The 27,458-nt window shown below is 44.0% G+C and overlaps 1 protein-coding gene and 1 long non-coding RNA gene across 2 annotated transcripts in view; both read right to left on the bottom strand.

Annotated features, from left to right (window-relative positions):
* Window positions 1–9,510, bottom strand: part of KRAS (KRAS proto-oncogene, GTPase) — a 97,235-nt gene extending 87,725 nt beyond the window's left edge. Inside the window, exon 1 of the mRNA XM_039542872.1 lies at window positions 9,492–9,510. The gene's annotated coding sequence lies outside the window, so the exon portion shown is untranslated. The remainder of the gene's footprint in view (window positions 1–9,491) is intronic.
* Window positions 9,511–24,674: 15,164 nt separating this feature from the next.
* Window positions 24,675–27,392, bottom strand: LOC120381635. Its single transcript, XR_005588115.1, has 2 exons — window positions 25,423–27,392; window positions 24,675–25,095 (listed from the first exon to the last, which is right to left on the bottom strand). It is a non-coding gene; the product is annotated as an uncharacterized LOC120381635 (long non-coding RNA).
* Between the last annotated feature and the right edge of the window lie 66 nt (window positions 27,393–27,458).

Below are 27,458 nucleotides of genomic sequence, written 5' to 3'. Positions count from 1 at the left end.
GGAGCGAGAGAAGCCCCCAAACCACTCAGAAAGGGAACCTGAACCAAAACCCCAGTTGCAAACACTCCCTCCAACCCCCGCCCCCTTATCTGGAGAAGTTAGGGGCCAAACCCTCTACTGAGATAAATGCCCATTTCTCCATTAAGGGAGGAACTAGAGCAGCTCTGCATTGTGTCTCTGTAGCACGCCAGAACCAAAGCTGCAAGATCTGAAAACTTTTGGAGAGCTCGGCTCCAGCACCAGACTTCATGTGAGTCAGGTCCACCATTGCTGTAATGTTTCAGAGTAGCAGCCGTGTTAGTCTGTATCCGCAAAAAAAAACAGGAGTATGAGCTTTTGTAAGCTACAGCTCACGTTTTCGGATCCGATATTTAAGATAATTCACCTTCTTCTCTACTAAACTGCCTGCTTATCATCTGGCATTAAAGACTAACAGTTCACTTCTTCGGATCCGAAGAAGTGAGCTGTCGCTCACGAAAGCTCATGCTTAAATAAATTTGTTAGTCTTTAAGGTGCCACAAGTACTCCTGTTTTTTTTTCATCGCTGTAATGAATGATTTGACTTCACACATGCTCAGTGATGTATTTTTGGAATTCCTCAGGGGTGGGGTGGGAAAGACAAACAAAGATTTCCAAACTGGGGACGTCAATAGTGTGTTGTAATATGTTCAGTAAATGACAATGCATACCACAGTGGAGTTTGAGGGTTGAAGGCAAGAAATACAGCCCCAAGTTGGCAACTACTGCATATTTAATGCCAGATGATAAGCAGGCAGTTTAGTAGAGAAGAAGGTGAATTATCTTAGCTCCTCACTCCGCAAATACTCCTTTCAGAGAATGTTAAAACAATTAGTGTGTCCCTGGGACCAGCCCTGCTACTACAGCAAGGGTTTAAGAAACACTCTACTTGAATTATATTTAGGCTTGGTAGACCTCAATTTTTATCTTTTATAATTGAGGGCAAATAGTTTATATTTAAGCACTTAAAAGTTGATCTACATTTTCACAGCTGCAGGAAGTGGGGGTGATACTTGTTTTGAATCACGTCTAGTGTTGTTAAATGTTAAAGCTTTGTGACTGTTGAAATACAAACTGTCAACATCACACCACCATTTTAGCCTTAAATCAAACTTTAATGAAGTTTTCAGGCAGCATTTTTCCTTACTTTGCCTAACTGTAAATTTTGATTCTTATCAATGGAAATTTTTTTCACAGGGTTGTGTGTGAATGATGAAATTGATGTTCATTGACATTTACTGATAAAAATCTAATATTTCCAAGTCTAATAATCTCTCTAAAAATTGGTGTAAGAGCCTTTACTAGACCTGGTTGAAAACTTTCCCAACAGAATACTGATTGGATTAAATTGAAACATTTCCTATGACCATAGAGATTTTGCTAATTTCCCACTAAAATGTTTCCTTTGGACATTATCATTTTGACTTATGTTGTAATATAATGGAATACAAATTAAAATGACAGGTCAGTCAAAACCTTATCAAAGCAAAACATTTCAGCCCTATTGAGCTATTTCAATAAGGTCTAAAAGTATTTTCAAAATATTTTGTTTCATGAAAAATTCTGAAGTTTCAATTTTGTTTCATCCTGAAGTGAGACTGAATTTGGAAATTTTGGAATTTCCCATGGGGCAGGAAATTCCACTACTGACCACCTCTAGTAGTAACACTGTTATCCTGGTTCCTTACAACAGCCTAGATCATCGCTCTGGAGGAGGAAATCTCAGAGAATACTCTTGCAGAGTTCCTTCCCTGTTGTAGGGGAGTGCGTGATCCCTATCCCTGCAGGATAAGCCACTAGGCCTGCCCCCACACCTGACAGATTCCCATGGATGCAGCTATTCATTGAGAGGCTTAGGGCTCCCACAGCTGCTCTGGTCTCTGGACCCTCCACATCCCTAGAATTCCCTTGGAACTGTACTAGCAGGGATTTTCCCCCTGCCCATAGTTTCTCCTAGGACCTCCAGAGGATGAGACTACATAAAAGATGATCCAGCTGTAATCCGTCCAGTTTCCATCTACGCCCAGTGCTGACTGGAGGGTTGAGGGGACAATCAGGCTCAAGCATAACATGGTCATATGATGTACACGAGGAATGAAATTCTTCAGGTTTTATTGGTATGTAAGAGTGTCACCAACACACAGGAGTCTCACGCTGTTTGGTGTTTTTAATAAAGTCCCAAATCCTAAAAATTATGAGATTATGAAAATCTCAGCTTTCAATTAAAAAAAAACCTTCTAGCTTGCATAGCTGTGGAGAAATACTGGAAGACATGAAGTCTAATACACACAGAAAGCAAAGCAAGATTAATTTTAATCCATGGCTTTTTGGGGCCTGACTCAATTTCTGAATTCTGGGGGTTGGCAGTACTGCCTTAATGTAGGGCAGAGGTGGGCAAACTGTGGCCCACAGGCCACATCTGGCTCATGGGACCCTCCTGCCTGGCCCCTGAGCCCCTAGCCTGGCAGGCTAGCCCCCAGCCCCTCCCCCGGTGTTTCCCCTTCCCCGTAGCCTCAGCTCACCCTGCTGCCGGTGCAATGATCTGTGCAGTAGAGCTGTGAGCTCCTGGGGCAGTGCAGCTGCAGACCCGGGGCCTGACTCAGTGCTCTATGCTGCACGGTGGCGTGGGTGGCTCCTGCCGGCTGGCACGGCTATAGTGCCACCAGCCACCGGTGCTCCAGGCAGTGCGGTAAGGGGGCAGGGGTTGGATAGATGGCAGGGGAGTTTGGGGTGGTAGTCAAGGGGCAGGGGTGTGGATGGTTTCAGGGCAGTCAGACAGTGGGGGAACAGGGATTGAATGGGGGTAGGGGGCAGTCAGGAAGGAGAAGGGGTTGGATGGGGGGCAGGAGGCAGTCAGGGGACTGGATGGGGCACGAGTCCAGGGGGGCCATCAGGGACAAGAAGCGGGGGGGAGATAGGGGGCAGGGCCATGCCTGACTGTTTGGGGAGGCACATACAATTTCCAAAACCCGGTGTGGCCCTCCGGCCAAAAAGTTTGCCTGCCCTGGGTATAGGGTCATGATGGCAAAGAACAGTCAAATAGAATAGCAATGTCAACCATTAGAAAATTTGTGTATTCTGCTATAGGATGGGGAAATAGGTCCTGGTCCAATGCCCACTGGAGCTACACTGATTTACACCAGCAGAGGATCTGGCCTGAAAATGCAAGCTACTGTAAACTATATTTTTTTCACTTTGACTTTTATATCCTGCTCTAATTGAAAACAGCTTGTTTTAAAAATATTAGCCATCCTGCTTTTGTTCTGAAGTGTGAGGAAGATAGCTTGCCAGTTTATGTAAATACACATCTGTGCGCACACAGCAGATTCAGTTAGAAAGAGCTGCTGCTACCATCTCTTTTTTTGTTTTCCTTCACTTTTGTTGCTGGGAGTGGCTGTCAATGTATTGTTTCAGGCTGGATCTGGCCACATGTACAGCAATTATCCTTTCATTTGTTTACAGAATGGGCCTGACTCTGCTTTTACAGAGCATCCCAAACTCAGTTAACAAAAGTGAGAGTTTGGTATACACAGGGAATGCAAGGTCAAGTCTTACAACAGATCTGTAAAAAATTGATTGTGGGCACCTTTGGGGAATTACTACATCAGGGGATGAATGATCAGTGAGAGGCAGTCTCTCAATACATTTGCTTTCGTACAAGAATTTTTATAATAAAGACTGAAGTGAGGAAATACAGAAAAATATATCCACTGACCCTATTGCAACTCTTTCCAAGAATGTTTTAAATACAGTTTTGCAAAATTTCAAAGGGTTTTAAAATAAGGCCATACAGAACTGCGCTGATCAGCTTTCTATAGGACAAATCTTGAACCCAAATCATAAGCCCACATATGGTTATACATTTGGGCCAAAAGCAGTGGAAAAAACCTTAAGTGAATGTGTGAGAGCTGGGTGGGGAAGAACATTTTCAATAGATCTTTTCCAGTTCTCTTATATAGAGATTAAAATGTTGGCCATTACTATAAGTCAGTACATATCTAGTATTGTAATGGAGAGATCTTGCTAGAGCTTATATGCTTGGAAGCAATAATTTAACTGCAACTTGACAAGCTGTCGAAGGGTTTGTTCTCAGAGGGGATGTGAGGGAGATGCAAATGAAACAGACAGGTTTTAATGCTAATCAGAAGTGATGCTTAATGGCTCTGTGTTGGGGAACCATTTTATTTGCATGCCCAGAAAAAGAAATTGTACTCACCATTGAGCATAAGGATGTATTCTTGTGATAAACTCCAAAAAGTTAAGATCTTCCTTTGCATAGAATTCTTTTTGAATCTTTGTTTCAGTATTGGTATGGGGAAATGGTGACGAAAAAGGAGCCCACAGCAGACTTTAACATCCCAAATTTTCAGTTTGGAACAGCAAATTATTTCTGGCTTTATATCCCGAAGAAATAGTATCTATTCATCAGAGGCTACTCATATGCTAGGTAAGCCAGAAATAATGATCTCAGTAAATTGGACTTTGTAAATGCCTAGAGATCTGACATTGCCCTATTTTTGGCATTAAATAACTTCTCCAAAAAAACAGTGCAAGCCAAAAATCAGCATCAGATTGTTCAAAAGGACTGATTAGTAGTAACTAGTACAATTATGCTCCCTCAACTTTTGAAAGGGCTTTGGATTTTAGTGGCAGAGTGCCCCCTACCTGTGAGAGGATTTCTTACTCGTCCCTGAAAACATTAAAATTATGACCAATTAGAAAATATAACCCAGACATCCTGAACAAGTCTGGCTGCCTGTTTCCTTTAGAATGTCTTGGGATGAGGGGTCTAATTTTGATGTGAACTTTTAACTAAATGTAAACACTCCCTTCCTGTCAGTGAGGTCCTGTTGCAAACATTAGGAATACCATGAAGTTAATGATTGGTGGTAGTAGGTTATTACAGCTTTCAAGTTATAGTTGTGTGGGGACATTGGGTTTGTGAAAGGTGCTGGGTTAACAGCCCTGGAGACTGAAGCCATTGGTACAGCATGGACAGCAGCAGGACAACTTCCCACGTACTGCCCTCCCTGAAGTGCTTTAACCTTTTCTGGGAGGGATTTTCTCAGAGGGTTACAGGGTCTCTCAGAGAGTCTCCAAGCCCATTTGTTTCTTAGCATCTCTGCTGAAGCTACCAACAAAGTTAATCAGTGCCATTTTTTGGTAGTTTATTTTACAAACACTTGTCTCCCAGGAGTGGAGCAAGGGTCTCAAACTCATTCACACACCCACTAAACGGTCATTAAATGGTAATAAATTTCAGCCTGTCATAGGCTGAGCTTGACCCAGCAACCTAGAGGTCAAAGATATTTTGCTCAAATCCCAATAGAGCTGGTCAAAAAAGGAAAACTAATTTTACGTAAAGGTCAACTTTCTCACCCCTCCCTTCCCAAATATTTCATCAAAATTCAAAAAACACGTCAGCCAACTTTACCCAAGAATAACCACCCAGCCACAGGAATTGTAAAATTCTGTCCTACAGCCCTGAATTTGTTTAAGTTATAAGTCTGCTTTGCATTTCTATCAGGACACCTGTGGGTTTACATGGAAAACACTCCTGCATGTGCATGATGCATTATAGCCTAAATCCAATTGTATTAAATCATTCCGGGATTTGAGTTTAATACATTAGTCTCTGCATACAAGGATGTCACACATTATCTCCCATCTGCCCCAAGAATGCTGTAGGTGTTATTAAAACCTCTTAGTAAGCCATACAATAGGTGGTAAGACCTTTTATCATGATTATGGAATGGCAAAGCTAAAGTTATGAGCCTGATTCTCCATTGTGCAGTCAGTCACTCTTGCATAAAGTGGGTGTCAACTGCTACTAAATCAGACTGGTGGCATTTTATACTTACTTTGCACAGGTATAAACGACTACCCAAGGGGCAGGGCAATGGAGAATCAGGTCTATGATCTTAAATATTTATACCATGCTCTTAGCCAAGTTCTGTCAAACCCCACATTGCTTCTGGAGCATCTATACTATTTTCCACTTTCTCTGGTATGCCAAAGTAGTCCAATTAATTTATGTACAGTTTTGAACATTTTAGAATGTCACATTCTCACTGAGGAACCCTCACTGGTGTTAACCAGACACAACTGACTCAAAACCTGGCACACTAAAAAATGAACCCTGAGTAGTTAGTCTTACATTTTTAGGGTCCCATTTTGTCCTCCATCGTAGGGAGGAGGCAGGGTTAATAGGAAGAGAGTGACTGAATTGCCTCAGCTTCCTACACCATCTTTGACCTGGTTCACACATAGGAAGAGCTAAGTTGAACATCAGCTGCATCTGTGCTGACTCCTAAGTGCAGACAGTTGCAAGCTGGGTTTTGCACTGGGAAGCTAATGAGGGATTAGCTAACTGAAAAAAGGACTAAATGTCATCTTAATTAGTATACATTCCTGCATGTCCTGTTATTTACTCTAAGGAGTCAGCACTGGTGCAGATGCTTCCATTACCATCCAACAACTGGTAAATTGTAGCTATTTCCAAATGGAGACAAGGCCTAATTCATGCAATCCATATTGCTACCTCAGTCACTGAATGCATTTATTTCTTAACTAACCAGTTTCATCCAGTGTCTATCATAAGCTTTATCATAATTAATATAAGAATAAATTACCCTAAAGACAAACACATTGATTTAAATACATTGCTATGCTGGAAGGTGCAAATGGTTGCATCAACTGAGTCTTGGATCTAAAAACAATCCCAGACCTCAGAAAACCCAGTGGATGTTCCAAGTACTCTTTCAGACTCCAGACAAGGAGAAATCAAGTCCCTTATGTAGCAAAAACAACTGCAGACAATGTGGGGCCTGCCAAGGCAATAGGCTGCATGGTAGGTGAGAGCTAAGCCCTGAAGCAGGGTTACTTGGTTGCAGACAGTGGGCTAGGAGATTCTGCTGCCTCCCACACACAGCCTTCAACCAAAGCCAGGAGGATGAGAAGGAGTTGTGAGTATTAGCCATAGCAGAGATGGAGTGTCTTGCACATAACTTGCTGCAGGAGCACACTTGAGCATTTCTAAGAAAGGAAACTGCATGCTGTCACTTGGTTATGCTGTGTTCAGGGAAACAGGCCTGTGTGTTCAATTTTTGCAATTAGACAAGGTTGCACCAAGACTATAACTGACTCACTTCTCATCCAAATGGAAACTATCCTGCAAGGCCTCAAACTTTGCTCCCAGCAGTTAGACAAAGGATAAGAATATGATCCAGTATCAAACCCCCTCCACCCCCAGTACAAGTTAAGCTGCCATAATATCGCAATAACCATCATGGTGCACGAGTACAACCACCACCATTTCTGACCACCTTGTAATTGTACGCTTGCCTTCATTTCAAAGGTTCAAAAGAAAAACTTTGTAATGCCTGGATACATCAATATGTATGTGCTTTAACCTGGATGGTGAAACAGTAGCTTACTGTTTAAGCTACACCTCTTGGTAGTCACACTGTTCTTAACAGTTTCAAGCTCTACCCTCTATTTTTCTGTTCAAGGTAGTCTTGTATTTAACTGGAGCAGCAGATGAGAATGACAGTGTCATTCTCACTTCTGAGTCATCTCCAGCCTGCACTACTCACAGTTCAGAGGTTCTCTTTTAAAGCAGCAACCTTGAGCTCCACATTGGCAAACACCTGGTGCTTACACTTCCATTTAGCATCAGTGCTTTCTTCCAAAGCACCCAAACCCTATTTTGGGAGAAGCAGGGGACAACAAAACTGTGTATGAAGTAACTTCTAGGAGGCGAGTCCCAATGCTGCAAATTTCCAGATAGAGGCACAGCATGTGCTGGAGACTGAGGTCTTGTCTACATTACCGCTTAAAACATACGTTACTTCACTCAGGGATGTAAAAAACCACTCCCCGAGTGACATAACTTACATCAACTTAACGCAGTGTCTACACCGCACTATGGCAGCGGGAGACTCTCTCCCGTCAACAAAGCTTCTGCCTCTCAAGGTGAATTAATTAAGTCAAGGGGAGAGTGCTCTCCCATTGATTTATTGAGTCTTCACCAGACCTGCTAAATTGATGCAGATGCATCAATCGCAGCAGCGCTGATTTAGTGTGGTAGTGAAGACAAGCACAGAGAGGCTGCAGTAGGTAAACCATCTGCAACTTCACCTGCCTGAATACTAATACAGGTCTGCAAAAAGCTTTAAAATGCTTGTGGTTGCTTAGTATACTCAAGAGATTTTTGCATCCATCCCAATGGCATATTCACAAAGCCACCTAGAAAACAAATGTCATCTTCAGAAAAAGGTTTTAGAAACTTTGCAATTAAAAATTCGTATCTGACAGACCCAATACTGGCTATGGGACACCTCTGCCAAACACTTATTGTCCAAACACTAACATGGCAACAGGTACCATACCCAACAAACCCTTTGTACATCCCAGTTTCAGGTCTCTCTCTAGAGGTGTGCTGCCTTTGAGTAACCAAAAATGTCTACCCCTTACTAGCCTCTGTTGCCTATACAGGAAGGGTACACTTTATTCCTGTATCCTGCACAAAGTATATGCACCATTTAAGCCTCAAAATAGGCTTAAAGTGGAATTTAAGCAGAGACCAGGTCTTTTGTGGGCCTCCTGCACAGATGTTAATTTCTCCTAGTCTGAACGTTTTGCTACTGTAGATGATCTGGAAGTAGAGGGTGAGGAAGTGACTGCTTATTGTCTGTGAATCCAGGCCCTTCATGCCGAGTTACAAGAGCCAAGTGGTCAGTTGAAGGTAGTAGCTCCAATCAGCCACACCAGGATCACACTTTTGGAATACAAGACTACAAATACCATTTATTAGGAAATACAACCATCAAAACAGCTTGATAAAGGCTGCAATCCAAGTAGTATTATTTAGGGCTCAATAAGACACTTAACATTTGACATGTCACATTTTGAGAAGGTTGCTTCTGTCAACATCACTGCCTCCCATGGAGCCTGCATGTCTCTGGTTACGTTCTGTTTTGCCATTCCCCCCGCCCCGCAAGGGCCACCAATGCACTGTAGTTAGGATGGTGTGCCAGGCCTCTCTCAAACCCAAGAAGGAGCTATGCACAAGTGTCACAGGACAAGCACACCCTATCCCCTTTTTGGGTGGTTATAGCCCCACAGCTAAGTCTGCATGATCACCCTTAGTCTTAGGGTAGCGCAGCCTAGAGGACAAAGTCAAATATGGCTGCCCTCCTTAGGAGGGCTGAGGGTCCCACCAACAGCCATACTCAGGGAAATGAGCCACCACCTAGGGATAGGTGGGAGCTGAGATAGGGGGTCCCAGCCCATGGTCTTAGCAGCAGCAAGCAACAGTGGGGATCCAGCCAAAACATGCTGATGCCCCCCAGCACAATGACTAGTCCCCTTAGGCTACTTCCTACCCTGTTCCCTGATGCAGTGGTCTGGGTGTCTCTAGGCTCCTCAGCCTGTGTAGCTTCCAACAGTTCCAACTCTCCTTCAGTATCTACCTGGGACTTGGCACCTCTGGCTTTCACAGTCTGTGGTTTCAGCAGCTCCCTGGCTAGGGCCTGCAATGTGACTCCTCCCTTCTCAGCAGTCAGCCCTGACTGAACTGAGCTGCTCCCTTTTATACCTGGTTTCCCGCAGGAGCATGCCCAGCAGGGCTGAGGGGGTGTGGCCTCTTCGGCCTATTGAGTGGAGTTAACCCCTGCAGAATCAGTGTGGGGAAAGCATGCCTCATCACAGCAAGGCTATGAAGAGCCAGGTGCTGCTTGCATACCACAAATTGAGCATCAACAAGCATCTTCCCTAGATTGCTCTCATGTTGGCTTCTTAAGGTATCTTGGTGAATCAAAGGTGCAGTCAATTCTACAGTTGAGCATGCTTTGGTGTGTATGTATGTACCATACAGACAGAGCCTGAGGGAAAGGTTCCAGGCTTGTTTCTTTTCTCTGGCATTCAGTTAATTTGTTGCTTTTTTATAGTTGCTTTGTGTCTCACCTAACAGGTGGCCTACTAATATTTCTTGGCAACAATTATAGTACCAATATTTTCAGATTTTACACCATTTATGTGTGTGGCAAATGTAATTTGTGGGTTTAAAATATTTGTAGTTAGAGTGCTTGTTGCGGCTAGAGTAGTGATAAACAATATGGCAATATATAAACATGAATAATTCAATAAATGTACCCTTAAAATGCATTTGCTTCTCTCTCCACTCTTGTTGTCGCCCTGTGGTCCTTGATTGCAAACCTAGGACAGCTAATCCTGGAAGATTGCAGGTTGTACAGCTGTGCACCTGCTGGCAAATTAAGGTGAATCAGAGTAAACTAAAGTCATTTTCTCTAATATAGAAAGGCATTCTATAGTGTCAGCTTTTCCAATCCACATATGCATGCTCTCAGCTGCTTCCTCTACAATAAGCACTCCACCCAGCCCTCAGATAATAATTACAAGCTATTACGTGCCTCTGTTTCTCTCTCTATTTTTGTTAACACCATCAGCTGAACTGATAACATTTTGCTTGTCTATGAAGTCCAACTATGCATACAAAATGATGGGCTCTAAATTAGCTGTTCCCATTCCTGAAAGAGATCTTAGCATCACCATCATGGATAATTCTCTGAAAACATCTGCTCAGTGTGCAGCAGCAGTCAAAAAAGCTAACAGAATGTCAGGAACCATTAGGAAAGGGATAGCTAATAAAACAAAAAATATCATAATGCCACCATATAAATCCATAGTACGCCCACAGCTTGTATACTGAGTGCAGTTCTGGTTACCCCAGCTCAAAAAAGGCATATTAGAAGTGGAAAAGGTACAGAGAAGGGCAACAAAAATGAGTATAGGTGTGGAACAGTTTCCATATGAGGAGAAATTAAAAAGACCGGGACTGTGCAGTTTAGAAAAGAAAAAAGTAACAGGGTGTATGACAGAGGTCTATAAAATCATGACTGGTGAGGAGAAAGTGAATAAGGACGTGTTATTTATCTCTTCACATAACACAAGAACTAGGGATCACCCAATGAAATTAATAGGCAGCAGGTTTAAAACAAACATAAGTAAGTACTTCTTTACACAACGCACAGTCAACCTGTGGAACTTGTTGCCAGGGGATGTTGTGAAGGCCAAAACTATAACTGGGTTCAGAAAAGAATTAGATAAGTTCATGGAGGTTAGGTCCATCAATGGCTATTAGCCAAAATGGTCAGGGACACAACCTCATGCATGGCCTGGGTGTCCCTAAACCACCAGCTGCCAGAAGCTGGGCCTGGATGACAGAGGATGGATTATTTGATAATTGCCCTGTTCTGTTCAATTGCTCTGGAGCACCTGGCACTGGCCACTCTCAAAGCAGGAGCGGCTCTAGACATTTTGCCGCCCCAAGCACAGCGGCATGCCGCGGGGGGCGCTCTGCGGGAGGTCCACCGGAGCCGCGGGACCAGCGGACCCTCCGCAGGCATGCTGCTGAAGGCGACTGGCAGAGCCCCCGCCGCGGCATGCCGCCCCAAGCACGCGCTTGGCGTGCTGGAGCCTGGAGCCGCCCCTGTCTCAAAGATAGGATACTTGGCTAGATGGACCATTGTTCTGACCCAGTATGGTCATTTTTATGTTCTTGAAAAGTCCAGCCCCCTCTTGATCTGGTTTCAATAATTTGTCCAAGCTATATTGGTGACTTCCGGTGACTCAGACTGTACATGCTGTGCTCCAGACCCTAAGTGTATGTCTACACTGCAATTAGACACCTGTGGCTGGCCTGTGCCAACTGACTCAGGCTTGTGGGGCTGTGGGGCTGTTTAATTGTGACATAGACATTCCAGCTCAGGCTGCAGCCTGAACACTGGGACCCTCCTCATAGACTCATAGACTTTAAGGTCAGAAGGGACCATTATGATCATCTAATCTGACCTCCTGCACAATGCAGGCCACAGAACCTCACCCACCCACTCCTGTAACAAACCCCTAACCTATGTCTGAGATATGGAAGTCCTCAAGTCGTGGTTTGAAGACCTTAAGGTGCAGAGAATCCTATCTTACAAAGTCCAAAACCTGGGCTCCAGCCCAAGTCTGTATGTCTATATCACAATTAAACAACCAGACAGCCCAAGCCCCATGAGCCCAAGTCATCTGGCCCAGGCCAGCCATAGGTTTTCAATTGTCATGTAGTCATACCCTCAGGGAAGGATGCTGACTTCCAGCACCTCGTAGTGGACACAGACTGGAACGAAGTCGCTCAGCGCCATAATTTTCGGCACAGTCTTAATGATCACATTAAGGATGAGCTGGCTCAGGAAAAGCCTCTGGCTAGCCTGGATACTTTTATCAATCTGTACATTAGACTTGACAGCCGCCTATCTGAACACTGCCAAGAAAGGAGAGTGACACGCCAAACCATGCGAGTTTTGACAGCCCTAACCAATCAATGTCCTGCCCCCACACCGCAGCTCAAACCCATGCAGGTCGACATGAGCTGGAATGCCAAAGAGGAGAAGGCTCGACGCCAGGCAGGGGTCTCTGTCTGTATTATGGACAACCTGAGCATTTTGCTTTGTCCTGCCTGTGGAAGGCCCAACCCACTCCTCGATTGGGCAGTGCTCCAGCCGTGAGAGAAAGGTCTGGGATGGGTGGATTTTCCTCCCTTCATTTTGGCATGCAGCGCCTGCACCTCTCCACAGGGCCTCTTGTGGAGTCCAACCAGTGGTCCCTCTCCATGTTCTGCTTTATCTGCTCACCCTGCCACACTGGCAATTCTGGCACCTCTAGTAACTTTATGCACTTGAAGTTTACCCAGGCACCTGGGATTCCGACACAGCACCATTCCTGATCTTGTGGACTCCATTGATGGGTCCCTTCTCTCATCGGGCCCAGTGACATGAGAGACAGCACCCTTAGAAGTCACAACTGTCAGAGCCATTGCAAAACCCTGCAGTTAGGCCTGGTTCGCTCCCCACCTTTCCTGGTCATTCTGGGCATCTCCTGGCTTGCTACACATGATCTGCATGTTCACTGGGGGTGGGCAAAGTCTGGTTTTGCTCATCATTTTGCTGTCAGTCTTGTCTCCCCAAACCCAGTTCCATGCCAGAGGCCATCAGTAGTTTAAACCTGAGGAACCCCAGCAGCCAGGGAATTCTGGAACAGTGGGGATCAGGTCAGGCGAACCTCTATCAGCATCCACAGTTCCTCCAGTAGCTCAGGCTGTACCGATGGAGTAAAAGGATCTGGCAGAGGTGGTCAATAAGAAGGATGATATATTGCTGCCACACCACTGCTAGAATACCCCATTGACCGCCAGACAGGAGCCAAGGTTCCTTTTGTACATAAGTACATATCTAGCTTGAGCTGCAGGCACTTCAAGAGAATCTGGAAATGTTCATCTGCCCACCCAATTTTCTTTGTGACAAAAAAAAAAGAAAAATGTCTTCCTGCACCCCTGCAAAGACTATCGAGCCTTGAGTAAGGTAAACATCCAGAATCTATACCTTCTGCCACTCACCACTGAGCTCTTTGAGAGACTTCATGCTGGTAAGATCTTTATCAAGCTGGGCCTCCATGGTGCTTATAATGTGGTCCATATTCAGGAATGTGATGAGTGGAAGACTGCTATCCATATCTGATAGGGGACTCCGAGTATTTGGTAGTGCTCTTCAGATTGTATAATGCCCCTGTGATGTTGCAACACTTCATCAGTGATACTTTTAGAGACCTATTGGATCAGTTCATAATGATCTACCTTAACAATAGCCTCATCTTCTCTGAGGACCAGGTCCCCCACAACCAACATGTGTGCCATGTCTTGGAAAGGCTCCTAGAACCACCTTTATGCTACGCTGGAGAAGTGTAAATTTGACCAGAGCACAACTGAGTGCCTGAGGTACATCATTTGCCCTGAAGGGCTGACAGTGGCTCCACATAAGTTATCTGCCATATACGGTTGGGCACTCCTGAGGGATGTGTGATGAGTAGAATGATTACTTGGTTTTGCCAACTTTTACTAGCATTTTATCAAGGGGTTTTCCCACTTGGTAGCCCCTGTGATGGTGCTCCTCTGGGAGGACGATTTGTCTGGTCTCCTGAGACTCAATCCACCTTTGACCAGCTAAAAAGAGCTTCCACCGCAGCTCCCATGCTCATTTAGCCAGACCTTTTCTGTCCCCTCCAGTCCTGGCACTGTCTGCACGTATTACAGGGCGGGGCTAGCTGGGCCCAAAGGCTCTCTTTAACCCTTCTGTGCTGGTGGAGGATTTCTCTGCTTCACCACAAGGGCTCAAGGAAAAAAACCCAAACCACCTGAACTGAATTTTCTTAAATTTCCTTCTACTCAAAATGAACTTTGTGCTGAGCCCAAGCAGGCAAATCTCAATCCAAAACAGAATATGAGTCAGAAAATTAGAACCCCCAAAAATGTGAGGTTAAAATTGGCAGTGTAACCCAACTGGAACTATAGATTTTGTTACTAGTGGGAAATAAAAAATAGATAGGGCCAAATTCTGGTACCCCTGCTTACACTAAGTAGTACCTTGCTCTGCAAATAGCCCCATTGATTTCAATAGGCCCATGTGATTCACCAAGTAAGAGATTATCCAACATGCATAAGAGTGGCAGAATCTGGGCCATGGGATTACCTTGCTTACCACTGGAATAGGGGGCATGGATCTGCATTCATGTTGCGCTCCCCGTCAGTACCTGGCCTGGGCAAGCTAATGATCCAGCCATTGGACCAAATTTGATGATGAATCCTGGTCATGTGCCACCTGAGGCATATTGTGCGCACATTGAGAAGACCACTGGAATCAAAGTTCCACAGAGTTAAAGGCTGGAAGGGACCATGACATAACGCAGACTAGAGAATTTCTCTTAGTGCTTTCTGAATCAAGCCCTGTAGCTAGAGGATCTCTTTTTTAGAAAGGCTCCAAGAAAATAAAATGCATCTATTCAAGAGTGCACAGAAACTCTGCACATGAATTTAGGACAGGAAGTGAGGAATATCACATCTGCTTATAGCCGTAGGGGGCATTTAAGTAATCGAAGGGTAATGGACCTATTTGGAATTTTCCCATAATACTCCTGAACTTGCGGAAATTTTTCATAGATTTTTGAGGCCAGAAGGGACCATTAGATGATCTAGTCTGACCTGCTGTCTGACACAGGGCATAGACTTTCAGCCACTTACTCCTGTACTGAGCCCAATAATTTGTATTTGACTAATGTGTGTCTTCCAGAAGGGCATCCAGGTTTGATCTGATGACATGAGAAGATGGAGAACCCACCATGTCCCTTGGCAGGGTGTTCCAATGGTTAATTACCCTCACTGTTAAAAATTATAATGTAATCAGGAACTTGTTTACCCAAGATGTTGCCTTATCCACTAGATAAACTTCAATAGATTGTTCCTATCCGATGTACTGTAAAGCAGCAAAGTTCCTTCACAAAGAATAGTCTTTAAGTATAAATTGGATCATGAGAGATATAATTCATATCAGAACTTAATTTTGTCAGGGGGTCTGATTAGCTCAAGATACAGATGGAATCTAAAAGTATATGATGGGCTCCACCTAAACCAAAGTGGAACCAGACTGCTGGCACTAAACATTAAAAGTTGTTGTAGAGTTTTTTTTACTAGGAGATGGGGGAAAGCTGACTGCTGCAGAGGAGCGTGTGGATCGGACACAGACTTTCTTGAGGAGGAGTGATGATAGAGAATCTCCATAGTCAGTCAGGAGCAGAGGAAAAAGAGAAGTGTAATGCCGCCGGAGATCATGATATATAATCACAAAAAAAAATCTGCACATCAGAAAAAGAAAGGCAGGCTAATAAACAGGGTTTTTTTTTTTAAGTGCTTGTACACAAATGCCAAAGTAAAAATAAATAGATGGGGTGGTGAACTGCCCCTTGAATAAGGGATATATAGATATAATAGGGCATCACAGACTGGTGGACTGAGACCAAATCAATGGGACACAATCATTCCGTACAAAAATAATATCGAAAGGACAGAACAGGAGCAGTGGGGAGGAGGGACTATATATTAAATAAAAGAAAGTGTTCAAATGAAAAAAAAAAAAAAATTCCGATCACAGGTCCCATAGAGTCTTTATGGATAGAAATTTCATGCTCTCTAAAAAAAATATAACAAGGGATCTATTATCGTACCCCACCCAGGAGGACAGTAATGTGATGAATGAAATGCTAAAATTAGAAGAGAGGCTATCAAAATTAAGAACCCAATATAATGGGGGTTCAATTTTATCCCCATTGACTGGGAATTTTTTCACTTTCAGGAGAAAAAAAGAGAATAAATTAAATGCATTTTAAATGACTGCTGACTGCTTCATGGAGCAGCGAGAACCCACAAGGGGAGGGAGGAGAGATTTAAGGAGAGGAGGGAGGAGGTAAGGGCCAAGAGGTAGGGTAACTAGGAGCAGGAATATAGGATATAGTGAATATAATACAATATCCCAACACATCCCTGTGGTGGGATCTCAACTGCCCAACATTTCAAACTGTTCTATTTAAAAAAAAAAAAAAAAGTTAAAGTTAGTTAGTTAAAATAGTTTAAAAAAAAAAAAAAAACAAAAAAAAAAAGCAAATCCTGGAAGTTGCATATGCCCCATTTTAAGAACTAATGTATATAAATACCCAAAAAAAAACAAAAAAAAAAAAAAAAAAAAAAAAAAAAAAAAAAAAAAGACTAAAAGAAGCCAGAAAAAAGAAAGAAAGAAAAGAGAGAAAAAGTAAAAGTCAAATCCCAAAAGTCAAGAAATAAAAAGAAGCACAAACAGTGCAAAGAAGCAAGAGAAAAAAAAAGAAGAAAAGAGAAAGAGTAAGAAAAGAGAAAAACCAGAAAAAAAACAAAAAAATTTTTTTAAAAACATAAAGGCTTTACATCAGAGAAGCAGAGGAGTCAAGACACAAAGCCAAGGGAAATAAGGAAAGAAAAAAAAAAAAAAAAATAAAAAAAAAAAAATGAAGATTTCACCCTTTCAATTTTGGATTCTGGGATCTTTCTGAGATTCCTGAGAGGATGTTAGTGGGACTTGGCTTTTTGGAGTGACAAATTGATGACTGTATGAAGAGGAGGAGGTGGACCAGATGGGGTTTGAGGATTTTGAGGAATTTGACTCAAATGACATTACAAAAGATTAAGACCAGATGGCAAACACCAAAAAGAACAAAAAGAGGAAAAATGACTCAAAACCTGTCCTTTAAAGGTTTGGTAACCTGTCCCTTTAAATCGGTTTAACCTATGACTTAAATGATGCTCTAGGGGTGAATATTTAAAAAGGGGCTATGGGTTGGTCATAAGCACAAAGAAGTCTAAATTAGTGCAAGTCTAAAAAAGAAACAATAAAATTAGTTGAGAATATAAAAAAAATAAAATTAGAAAAACAAAAACTCTTGAAATTCTGTATAAAAGGTCAAACAAAATTGTGGATCTAAGAATCTTCTTACATATTAGACAAAGATTTGAAAGGGAGGACACAACAAACATGACAAGGAGTTAGATTTCCATAGTGACAAGAAAGCCAGAAGAAGGAAGGTCCTTGTGCAAGGCTCTTACGTAAATTAAGCTGTCATGGGATAAAAGGGAGGGAAGGTCATGGATTGAAGAAACTAGGGTAGGAAGAAGGAAAGGGTAGGGTTAATGGTAAATTGTAACTATGAGGAGAGGGGAGGGGGGTCAGTCCTAGGACCAATCCTATTCAATTTAATCATAAATGATCTGGAAAAATTAAAACAATGGGGGTAGATTGTTGAAAAACAAAAAAAGAAAAGATAACTAAGAAAGAACTAAACTAAGTAATAAGAAGACAAAAGAAAAATTGAAAAGAAAAGATCAAAAAAAAAAAAAAATGGCAAAAAAAAAAAAATGATAAAATAAAAATAAAATAAAAAAAAATAAAACTATAACTATAAAAAAAAAAATACAACCACACATACAACATGGCTCTATGGCAACGAGAAAAAAAGGAAAAAAGATCTTGGATATTGGAGAGTTAGAGTGATGAGATGTGCGAAGAAAAAGGAATAAGAAAAAAGCAAAAAAAAAAAAGGGAATAATTAATAAGGATAGAGAATAGAATAAAGAGATAATATATGAGATATATATAAATCATATAAAAAACCATATCTAGCACTAATAAAGTAGACAGAAATCAGATCCTCACCTCAAAAAAACTAGAAAAAAGAAAGAAAAAAAAAAGAAAAGAAAAGAAGGAAAGGGGAAGGAGAGGGAGAGGGGAGGGGAGGAATAAGAGGGAGAGAACAAGAGGAATAGGAGAAAAAGAGGATAAAAAGAGGAGATGAAGAGAGGATATAATATCATGAGTGAAAAGGAGAAAGAGATAGAAAAAAAGGATAAAAAAGATAATTAAAAAACATATTAGGGGTCCTAAAAAAAATAAAAATAAAAAAATCAATAAAACAAATATTTAGGAAAATAAAAGGAAGTTCTTCTTCACACAGGTGGGTAAACTTACGGAAAGGATTGGCAGGAGAGGAGAAAAACAAGGCTATAACAAGTCCTAAAAATGGATGGGTAAATGGCTGGAGTTGGTCATAAGTGGGAGATGGATGGAGGAGAATGATGGATGGATGAGGCCATGGAGATCACTGATGATTGGGACTGATGGATTCACAGAGGACTTGTATCACTTGGCAGGGCCTTGGGCACTCTGGACTGGATGGACCTGGCCTTGATGTCGTTGGCTTTTAGACAGATACTGGGTGGCTTGTGTGGACCTGTTATAAGACCAGAGAGTGGATGTTATCATTTATTCTAGAAACTCTTATGTGAAAACCCACACCATGTGTGCTGATGGCTTATGTTTTACGGAAGAGATTTTAGTTACCCTTTGGAAGCTATGACCGAGAAATGCCCCCATAAGACATCACAGATGGTTCTTTCCATGGACTGTTTGGCAGACATGCAGGAAAATTACACTGGAAAGTTGGTTCTCAGCGAGGCTTTGTACTAAGATGCTAATGTATGGGCGGTAATGCTTTGTAATGACACGATTTAAAAAAAATTCTTTGCCAAATTATAAACCCAGTTGCAAGCTGGCAGCGTGAAATTTCACATCTTTATGAAAATGAAAGAGCTGAACTAACAGATGTCACTGAAACTGGAGTGCGGCATCACACATTTAAATAGTGCTCTTACTTCTGACACATCCTTACTTGGCCACAAGAGCGCACTGTTGCCAGTGAAATGATGTAAAGCAAATGAACTGGCAATGATTCTCACTGAGGGGTGGGCAGGGAAACAGAGGAGAGAGCCGGGAAAGGGGCTAGTACAACCCCTGCCACAGGTTCCAGTATCTATCCCACAGCCCAATCCCACAAATGCCCCAAAGATTCTCTCCACTTGCAGGGTGTCAACGGGTCCATAGATTCTAGATTTCCCTGCTTCTTTATGACAGGGGAATATAATAGAAGTGTCAACATGAAGCCACAAAATACAATGTACAAACCTGTAGGTTACATATGGCTTTTCTCCCCCACCCCAAGTTTATTTTTGTCTTTGGTCTCCATGACATTTCCTCTTCTCTGTTAATTCCTTTTATTTTCTCTTCCATTTTTCACCATCTCTGTTTCTTCCCACTCTTTGGCTGCCCTCATTTCTTTTTCTGTTTATCCCCAATCACTTTCCATTCCCCCTTTCACCAGGGCTCCCCATCCTTTTGCATGTGTCTCAATCCCAGCTTGCCCCCATGGTTCTCTCTTTGCCCTACTACCATCCCCTGCACTTTCCCAGTCCCACCATCCTTTGGAGCACCACTCTCAGTCTCACTTGCTCTGGTAGCCTCTTCTCCGTCTCCTTCCCCATCCCACCCCACCCTTGTTCTCTGTCTGTCCTCCTTTCCCTCTTTCTCATTCCTTTTTCCCCCTCAGCTCATTGCTTGTCTTCTTCCATTTTCCCTCAGTCAGGCTCACAGCATATTCTTCTTCCTCTCACCTGCCATGGGCTGAGGGAGCTGCTGATGGGATGGGGACAGTCTCTTTTCTCTCACCCTTCCAGGCACAGAGGGAAGCTGGTTTTCTTCCCCTTGTTCCTCTATGTGGCAATGGGAACTGGTGGGAGCCGCACAACTGCCTACTCTACTGAAAAGCTTGGCTAACACCAGCCTCTGCCCCCACCTACTATCGCAACCACGAGAGAGAGGAAAAAAAGACACGAAACAGCTTTTAATTAGGACAGGCCCCAAATTTAAAGTGAACTGAAACAATGAGCTCAAGAATTATCTTCTTTGGGGCCTGCCTGGACAGGCTCCATCTCTTTAGAGCTCTTCTGTTCTAGTCAATGCCACATTCGTGGTCAATGTGCCGGCACCTGCCAGCATTGAGGTATCCACAGCCAAAAGTCCTGACATTTTGGAGGCAGTCCAGAGGCTGGAGAAATCCCCTCAAAGCCAAAGTTTGAGGCTATATTTTGCACGCCTCCAGGTGGCGCAAGAAACACAGGCACAGCTCAGGGCAAAGGCAGCTTTAAGCCAGAGCACACAGCTAGGGGGATTCTGGTCTGATCAGGGGACAAAACAGCTGAGTGTAAATCATGATATTGGTGTATGCAATATTGTTGTAGCCAGGTCAGTCCCAGAATACCAGAGAGATGAGGTGGGTGAGGTAATAGCTTTTGGTAGCCCAACTTCTGTTGGTGAGAGAGACCAGCTTTTGAGCTACACAGAGCTCTTCTCAGATCTGTGACTGAAGAAGAGCTCTGTGTAGCTCAAAACCGTGGATCTCTCACCACAGGAGTTGGGCCACTAAAAGATATTACCTCACTCACCTTATCTCTCTCTTGTGTAAATAGGGTTGCCAATTTTCTAATGGCACAAACCTGAACACCCCTGCCCTGCCCCAATGCCCCCCCTTCTCCTCCCCTTCTCTGAGGCTCCGCCCTTGCTCGCTCCATCCCCCCTGCCGCCGTCGCTCACTCTCCCCCACCCTCACTCACTTTCACTGAGCTGGGGCAGAGAGTTGGGGTGTGTGGGGAGGTGAGAGCTTCGTCTGCGGGTGTGGGCTCTGGGATGGGGCCAGGGATGAGGGGTTCAGAGTGCGGGAGCGGGTTCCAGGCTAGGGCAGGAGGTTGGGGTGAGGACTTCGGCTGGGGGTGCAGGCTCTGGGGTGGGGGGGGAGGATAAGTTTTTTGGGGAGAGGAGAGGGCCGGGGGGGGGGGTTTGGAGAGTGGAGGAGGGTGCAGGCTCAGGGGGGGGGGGGGGGCTCGGGCTGGGGGTGGGGGGGAGGGTGCGGGGTGGTGGTATGGGCTCCGGAAGGGAGTTTAGGAGAGGGGAGGGAGGGGGGCTGGGGCAGGGGGTGTGGGTTCAGTTCAGGGTTCAGGGTTCAGGGTGCATTTACTGTGGCTCCCAGGAAGGCTCCCAGCAGCCGCAGGGTCCTGCCTGCCCCTAGGGTGGGGGGGGGGGGGCGCCCCTCCTGCCCCTCTGCCTCATGCCTGCAGGTGCCACCCCTGCAGCTCCCACTGGCCATGGTTCCTGGCCAATGGGAGCTGCTGAGCTGGCACTAGGGTGGGGCAGCTCACAGAGCCTCCCTGGCTGTCCACATGTGCCTAGGAGCCAGAGGGACCTGGTGGCTGCTTCTGAGAGCCGTGTGAAGCTAGGGCAGGCAGGGAGCCTGCCTTAGCCCCAGGCCCCCACTGCGCCACCGACTGGACTTTTAACGGCCTGCTCAGCAGTGCCGACCGGAGCCGCCAGGGTACGTTTTCGATTGGGTGTTCCAGTCAAAAAGTGTAAATTAGGCCACCTCAGAGCTGCTCTGTCCTACACAGTGGCTATGCCAGAGAAATTCCACCCAGGGGCAGGTTAGGCAGTATTACGACTCTCATACACTGTCATAGCAGGGTGTGCAGGCTGCTACAGAGGGCACCAATAGACAGGCAAAATTGCCAAGGTTGGATACTTTTGGGAAGCATCTGGTCTTCAGCACATTCTTCAGTCCAGGAGAGGAAACTGGGTATTTTTGGACCCTCTCAATTCTCTTTGCTCCTGTCTGCATTACTCCATTCAGTACTCCCATTTACCCCCTCATTTCTGCCTCATGTTAGTACTGACTGGGATGGTGCCCCCTGGTGGCTGTTTTGGGTGTTCCCCTCACAGAGTGCCAGCAACCTTCAGGCAACAACTGGCAGCAGGAATCCATTAAAATCTACCCTTGTCTCCACTGGAACAACATTACATGTGTGCTTTAGTGTGGTAAGCTGCCAAAAAGCACTCTCTGACTTAACAACAAGCCAAGCAACAGGATGTCTTCAACTCTTTCAGGTAAGAAATTACATTCTATTCAGTTCTTATTCCACACCCATCCCCAGGGTATCTTGGCACTTTCCGGGGATGTATGGTACAACATGACTAGCACTGTATAATATATACAAGTAACATTATTACTGTTATTTTAAAATCATTGATTTAAAAAAAAAAGCCGAGGTGGGCCAATGAGTTCAGCTTAAAAAAATGACAAGAATATTACGTGTATATAGCACCTGCTGTCCACAAGGATACCAAGGTGCCTTACAAACTTGGTACACTAATTTACAGAATATAGGCTCACAACTCTTTGGAGCAGGAGGGGCAGAATACTGTGGCGAAAGGAAACTACAAAGGGAATTTTAAGTAGGCAAAATATAATTACCCAAAGTGGACAGATTTTAATAAAAAGAAAAAGCAACTGTGCCTCCTTTTAGTGAAACTTTGGGTAAAATGGAAGTAATCTTTTTATTTTTAACAGTAAATAGGCCAGGTCTTTAGTTGCTGTAAACTGGTGTAGCTCTGCACTGAAATCAACAAAGCTATCCTGATTTGCTGCAGCTGCGGATCTGTCCTTTCAAACTCATTCCTGGAAACACTCTACTCGTAATCTGGCTGGATAGAATATCCTGATGTTTCATCAAATTGCAAGAAAACTGCTGCCAGGACAGACACACATTCTGGAAGCGCTGATGAAAAAGAAAATACTCTAAAACTCGTTAACATACTTCATATTATTCAAGTTGATTTGAAAAGCGTTTCCTAGGCTCTTGCACTCAAAGAAATATTTCAGGGTTTTTTCTTAGGAAGCGTCATTACTGCTTGCATTGTATTTGCAGACCAATTTTCTTTCAGAATAAAAAGCAAACTGCAGTATGGATGACTGTAGGGATGACATTAGAGATGGAAAAGACCCCTGAGGTAATTCTTTCCATTCCCTTCCAGTGCATGACTGTTCCCTGCTTTGTCCTCTCTGGTTTGAAATGACTCATTGATAAGGTTTCCACTACTTCCTTTGGGAGATTATTCCACAGCCTACTTGACTTCAATGTTAGGATGTTTTTCTTGATATTCAGCCTAAATGTTTCTGTTCTGTTTCCTCCCTTCACCCTTAGTTACGGCTGAACCCACCCTAAACAATTTCTTTCCCTCCTTGCGTCCACATCATGTTTGTGCATATCAGGAAAAAATGTAGACAGGTCACATTCTAGCCAGCAGAAATTTGGGTAAAGGTTCTGCCATGACGCTGTCATCAGGAGCACTGCAGGGAGGAAGTAATGTCACATTGGCTGCTCATGTGTTTTGTGCACTCTGGGCTCAATCTACTGCTCACTGTAATTAATCAGAGTCTATCTAGTAACTTCAGGGGGTGCTGGATCAGGCTTTCTGTTAGAGAAGTGGGCCTTACAGAAAGGTGTAGTGAAGGCCACTTCCCTCTCACCATGCACTATCCTCCATAAACAGCATAAAACAAGCAAAGAGACAGCAATGGAAAACTGCCTCAGGCTCAACAATGAGCTAGTTTCCCCCACTCTGCACTTGAGAAATATTATATTTGTCTTACTGTAGCACCTACGAGCTCTAGCCAGGGACCAGGACACGCTGCGCTAGGTGCTGCACAAACACAGAAGCGTTTACAATCTAAGTAGCCAACAGAGGTTTTGTCCTAGGGTCACTGCTGGAGCAGAATGAAACTCAGCAATTGCAAACTGTACTTCACTGTGTTATTAGCTATCAGGGGCGGCTCTAGGCACCAGCAAAACAAGCTGGTGCCTAGGGCGGCAAAATCTAGGCAGCGTCCCCTGCCGCCGGGAGGGGCGGGAGGCTGGGCCGGTGGACCTGCCGCAGTCATGCCTGCGGGAGGTCCACCGGAGCCCCGGGACGAGTGGACCTGCCGCAGGCCTGACTGCGGACGGGGCGCTCGTCCCTCGGCTCGGCTGGACCTCCCGCAGGCATGACTGCGGCAGCTCAAGCGGAGCCGCCGGACCCACGAACCGTCCGCAGCCGCGGGAGGTCCAGCCGAGCCACGCGGGACCAGCGGTCCCTCTGCAGTCATGCCCGCGGGAGGTCCGCTGCTTGGGGCGGCCAAAAACGTAGAGCCGCCCCTGTTAGCTATGCTTTGCAAGAGAAATGAACATGGTTGTAAAATGGCACTGGAGGCCACCATGTAGGGATTAACTGGGTCTGTCCTGTCACTCTCTTCTTGACTTTCCTTTCCTTTCCATTGCAGTAGCCTGTACTCTCTGTAGTAAGAACAGCACCAGGTAGTAAGTGTTTCCAGGATCTGGCCCTTTGCTAGTAAGCATATGTATTTTATTATAAAAAGTAGGATGTTTTATGAGGGAAAAAAATCCCTCTAGATGAAATAATATACATTTTAGAAATCATTTTCCAAAGCATTATTTATACATTGTAATAATAATTACTGAACAATGAAGATTTTAAAATTATGTTTATTGATTTCCATAAGCCAGTAGTAATTTGACAGACCAAAAAAAAAGCCAGACAAACCAGAGACTGTGAATACAGCATAATGAAAAGTACAGCGCAAGCAGATGTGACTTGAAGGCTGGGCACCAAACTTTTTCTTGATGTCTTTTGAGGAATTAACAAAGCATCCAAGTGGCTCTCTCTGCACTACAGAAGTCGAGTAGGTTCTCTTTGATTATTAGCTAAGCCTGTTCCCAAAAAATAGGCCTCATAGATTTGCAAAGGATTATGGGAAAGCTGTTTCTAGGTCCTTTTTTCCAATTGCATTCATGCCTCAGTGTACAGGGTCTGATCCTGAGAGGTGCTCAGCACCTGCATTTCCCACTGATTTCAACATCAGCTCAGCATCTGGCAAGAGGGTTTACTATGGTAAGGACAAACTCAGTGTTTAATGTTTATAAAAGGCAATAGGAAGAAATGTTAATTAGCATAAAATAGCTGTTTCCTATTAGGTTGTGAGCCATGAACCTATGAAGACCATTGGCTATATATGGAGCTGGGAATCCTGGGACAGATGTGGCTCTCTGATAATCTTCGGATAGATTGTCCTCTCCCAAGGTAAAACCCATGGGATTGAGCTCAGGAGAAGAAATTTCCATTAGCATCAGGTCACAGAGATCCCTCTACGTTGTTCTATCAGGAGAGAGGAGCTCCACAGAATATATAATATACAGCCTGAGGGCTGGGTTACCTTTTTTGGAAATCTCCATAAGGTCAGACGAGATGATTGGTGTCACCACAGTCATGAGCCACCAACTCCTCCCCTAGCCTGCCTCCCCCCTGCATGGATCCTGGTCCTACAAAGCATCTTCTGATGGTCCTGGGGATGGACAGTGCTATCGAACCACTTGAGTTCCCCCCATCCATGGAGACCTGTTTGGGTCCAGTCCTTGAATAGATAACAGTGGGATGAGCTGGGCTTTAGAATTAATACAGAACTTTTTGACATTCAAAATACTTTACAAACAAATAATTAAGACAACCTACTCCCTGCGAGGTGGGATTTTATAGATGGGGAAATAGAGGCAAAGAGAGATAAAATGAGTACAGAGAAAAATGAGTCTCAGAACCCTTGTGAGGTATGACAGGTACAAATCCAATGAATGCTTGAAAAATGAAGAACTAGTTTCTTTAATTCTATTTGGCTCACAGGCCCAAGACTTCATTCTGCAATGGGCTACTTTTCTTCATCTTCCAGGTGTAATGCCAACAGACCCAAGTAATTTGTGGGCAGGATTGAACCTGGGACTCCTAACTTTAGTGTATGAACCTCTGCTGAATGAGCTAAAAGCTACGTGGCTAATAGCCAAGGCTGTAGCAGACTCATCAATTCCTCTTTGGGCTAGCTGCCACTAGAGGGGGACAGATTACCACACCAAGCAGGCATGGATTACACCCACACAACTTCTCCTCCCCAGACTCATCTGAGTATCCTCTCTGGGGCCTTCAAAGTAGGCCACCCTGTGAGACTCAGGGTGGTAAAATCTGAGGAGGACCCAGATTTAAGTGGCTTAGAAAAATCTGACTTCAGAGGAAGACAGGGACTGGGAACTCATTCACCTCCTCCTAGACAATTTCAGCTGACTTTCCCCTCATCTCTTGGAGGTCCCAATTCATAGCTTGTGAACCTCTCTTCTTTGATTGTTATTGTAGCTACCAGGGCCGGCTCCAGCGTTTTTGCAATTGGTGGCACTTCAGCGGCAGCTCTACTGCTGCCGCCGAAGAGCTGGACGTGCCACCCCTTTCCGTTGGCTGCCCCGAGCACCTGCTTGCTGCCCTGGTGCCTGGAGCCAGCCCTGGTAGCTACACAGATTGACCATTACAATCTAAAGAGCCAATAGATCAGCATTACTCCCCTGCGGATGCAGCTTCCAACTTCACGAACTCTTCCTTCATTTTCTACCATCTAGTAAACAGGAAACCAGACACTGCTCCTCAATATCAGGCAATATCTCACCACCAGGCTACTGAGCCTGGTGGCAGTTATTCATGTATTCAGAATTCGTGATTTTATAATCCAGGCAGTGGGAAGATATCCCCAAACTTAGGTTAGATTTTAAAACAGTATAAAAGAGATGGATGTCTGTGGAAGCAGTTTCTCCCTGTTTTCACTGGAGATGGAAATGAAATTAAACTTGACTCCAAACATGCCAAATTTTGAGGACATTTGCATCTATATATGGATCCAAAATTTTAAAGCAGACTCCTATCCTTGTAACTGGCTGAATCAAAAGCCAGCATGTCAACATTCCTAAATCTGAAACAAGTTAGGGTCTGCCTTTTGCATCTAAAACTCATCTTTAGTTAACATGAACACTGTCCTGGGGATAGATTTGACCAATGGAATCTTCTTACCAGGACAGTCACAGTCTATCCTGTTTTGCCTACCCTATTTTGATTCCATTATAGTATGATCATTACCCACTGCTGGCCTTGAGGACACCTTTGTGGGCCAACTTTGCCTACCCATTTTCATATGTCAGCTGCCTCCACTGGATTTGATAGTTGTGTAAAAGGGAGAAAATAAATCATCACAGTATAAGAATTATTACATTGTAGATACTTTTAAACATCTTCTCCCCCTGTGCAACCAAAATAGATGGTTATTTTTTAAAGGTTTTTGCTTTGGTAGTTAAATGCTTCTCCCCCCACCCCCTCTTAAAACACAGAACAATTATATAAATAATATGTAAAATATTATATATAATATACACTCTCTATATAATG

Source organism: Mauremys reevesii, linkage group 1 (assembly GCF_016161935.1).
Source record: "Mauremys reevesii isolate NIE-2019 linkage group 1, ASM1616193v1, whole genome shotgun sequence".
Taxonomy (NCBI): domain Eukaryota; kingdom Metazoa; phylum Chordata; order Testudines; family Geoemydidae; genus Mauremys; species Mauremys reevesii.
The sequence above is the reverse complement of the archived record's forward strand: the minus strand, read 5'-3'. Positions and strand labels throughout refer to the sequence as shown.